This window comes from Athene cunicularia (genome assembly GCF_003259725.1).
Source record: "Athene cunicularia isolate RWA chromosome 27 unlocalized genomic scaffold, athCun1 chr27_part1, whole genome shotgun sequence".
Classification (NCBI taxonomy): Eukaryota; Metazoa; Chordata; class Aves; order Strigiformes; family Strigidae; genus Athene; species Athene cunicularia.
In genome coordinates, this window is record NW_020799138.1 from 4,545,782 (window position 1) to 4,548,346 (window position 2,565).

Sequence of the window (2,565 nt, forward strand, 5' to 3'; positions counted from 1 at the left end):
CACCACCCCAGGCAGTCGGACGCACACCTCGGTGGGGGTTTGTCACCCCCTGGCTCCTCACAGCCGCTCTGGGGTCACCCATCAGCCCTCCGGTCCCGTCCCAGGGACCCTCCAGGTGCCGGGGTTCAGTAATGCGCTGTGCCCGGCGCCTTGTGGCACCCGCTGCAGCCATGCGGGCAGCCAGGGCTTGCCCTGGTGCTGGGGCACCCCACGGCCCACCCCACGGGTACCCCAGGGCTCAGCTCACCCCACGGCCCACCCCATGGGTTTCCGCAGGGCTCAGCTCAACCCCAACCCACTCCACAGGTACCCCAGGGCTCAGCTCACCCCACGGCCCACCCCATGGGCTGTGCTCACCCCATGGTTCATCCCACAGGTACCCCAGAACTTAGCTCACCCCCCAAACCCACCACACAGGTACGCCAGAGCTTAGCTCAACCTCCCCAGCCCACTCCACAGGTACCCCAGCTTGACCACGTGGCCATCACAGACCGTTAGACCAGTTTAAACCAGTACAAACCAGGCCTGAGAACAGCAGCCACTTGTTCCTGCCTTCCCTAACCCACAGGATGTAGTGTGTGTGCAACAAAGCTGGGCACAGGCTTGCAAACACACTCATGCACACGTACCCCCTTCCCCGGCAGACCTTTCACACAAGCACCCCCAACGTGGGCACCCCCCAATGCTGGCACCCCCTTGGCCCCGCTCCCATGTCCGTCCTTGCCCCTCCTGTGGGCACTGTGTGTGCATGTGTGTGCACACATGTGCCCGCTCACGCACAGGGGTGCGGGGGGGCCCCGCAATGCCCGTGCTGGGGGCCCCGCATCCCTCTCTGTTCCCTTGGTGACAGACCCCCATCCTCTGCTGGCACCTTGAGCCTGCTGCCAGCCAGGGCTTTTGTGGCTGGTTTTAATTAGAGGCTCTTAAGTGTGAAACAAAGCTGAGGGCAGGGCCTGGGGGGGCCCTTCCTCAGAGCTCCTGAGGGACCCCCAGGGGTCCCCATCCTGCCTGGCATCGTCTGCCACAGCCGCTCCATCCCCACATTTCTGTTTCGCCTCCTCTGTGCCCATCGCTGTCAGAGCTCCCCCCTACCCCCCAAAAAATATTGCCCTCCCCAGCAGTGGTGGCCACCAGCCCAAGAGTGGGGCTGATGCCAGCTGCCGTGCCAGCACCAGTGTCACCCATAGGTGCACACCGGGGCTCCTGTCGCTGGGGAGGAGGCTTGGAGAGTGGTCCCAGCTGCCTGTGCCTGGGCTGGGGGTGCCAGATGCCGCTTGAGGTGCTGTCAGGGGACCTGGGGGAGTGCCAGCTGTGTCCCCTGTTCCTGACCCTGCTGCGGGCAGGGAGGAGCCCACAAGTGCCCGCCCGCTGTGCTGGAGGGGTCCCGGGCAGAGGTGACCGTGTTCTGCCCCACCAGGGACATCGGAGCCACCAGCTGCTCCGTAGGTGGTGGCACCCGTGGGCTGTCCCCTGGCAGTGGCCACCTGGGGACCCTGGGGTGCTGGGAGGAGGGGACTGGCAGCAAAGGGTGCCTACCAGCAAACCCCCAGTGCTGTACTGGGACAAAGTTAGAGCGGAGCAGTGGGGGGATCAGGGCTCCTGGGTCTGTCCCACTCCAAGCAGCTCCTGGGGGGCTGCGAAGAGGGGGCCCTGGGGGGAGCTGGGCTTGGCCCCGTACTCCCAGCAATGCCCAGCCTGGCCGGCTGGCAGCACCCAGCCTCTCCCACTGGGTGCCAGAATGGGTCCCTGTCCTTGCAGGGTCCCCTCTGCCCGGGACTCTGATCCCAGGGCCCCGCAGGGAAGCTTTTGGGGAGGGGGCAGGACCCTCCCCCACCCAGTAGGCCCCTGACAGTGCTGGGAGCCTGGTGACAAGAGTGAATGGGACCAAAAGGATTCCGCGGCCACCCTGCATGTCCCTGTGAGGGGACACCCCTGAACGGGCAGGACCCCACCGGCTGCCTCCCTGGGGTGTCCCCTGACACACCCAGCCCACCCAGGGGTCCCCCCCAGGGATGTCTGGCAGGTCTACTCCAGGTTTCCCCCTCCCTGGGAGGGCTCAGCACCCACTCTGGGTGGGACCATGTCCCCATGTGTCCCTGGTGCCCAGGGGTCTTGGGGATCCCCTGTCCTGAACCACCAGCACCCAGGAGGACAAGGAGTGTGGGGACAGCCCCTGCCACCCCCTTTGGAAGTGATGGCTCCCCCGCGATGGGAAAGAAGTCAAAATCTGAAGCTTTTAGGAAGCCAAGATCCACGTGGCTGCACAGACACCCCCGTGGCCCCTCCATCCCTGTCCCTGTCCCCGGCTGGTGGGGCTGGGGCAAAGGCCACCAAGGCAGGGGACACCAGGGGGGGAGGGGGGTCACACAAGCCAGAGCCTGTACCCATGGGGCTGAGGGGAGGTCTGGCTGGAGGAGCCGCCCCGCGTCACGCCTGCAAAGGGGGAGCGGGGAGCGGGCCGGGAGGCAACCACTCGCCAGGATCCGGCCTCGGCTCCGGCCCCCGCAGCCAGGCGCCCTGCCAGGCCCTTGGCCAGCAGCCTCCCAGCCAGGGACTCGCTGGGCG

General features: G+C 66.6%; 1 protein-coding gene across 1 annotated transcript in view; it reads left to right on the forward strand.

Moving 5' to 3' along the window:
- Positions 1-301: 301 nt before the first annotated feature.
- Positions 302-2,565, forward strand: part of PSMD11 (proteasome 26S subunit, non-ATPase 11) — a 34,264-nt gene continuing 32,000 nt past the window's right edge. Inside the window, exon 1 of the mRNA XM_026864780.1 lies at positions 302-306. The gene's annotated coding sequence lies outside the window, so the exon portion shown is untranslated. The remainder of the gene's footprint in view (positions 307-2,565) is intronic.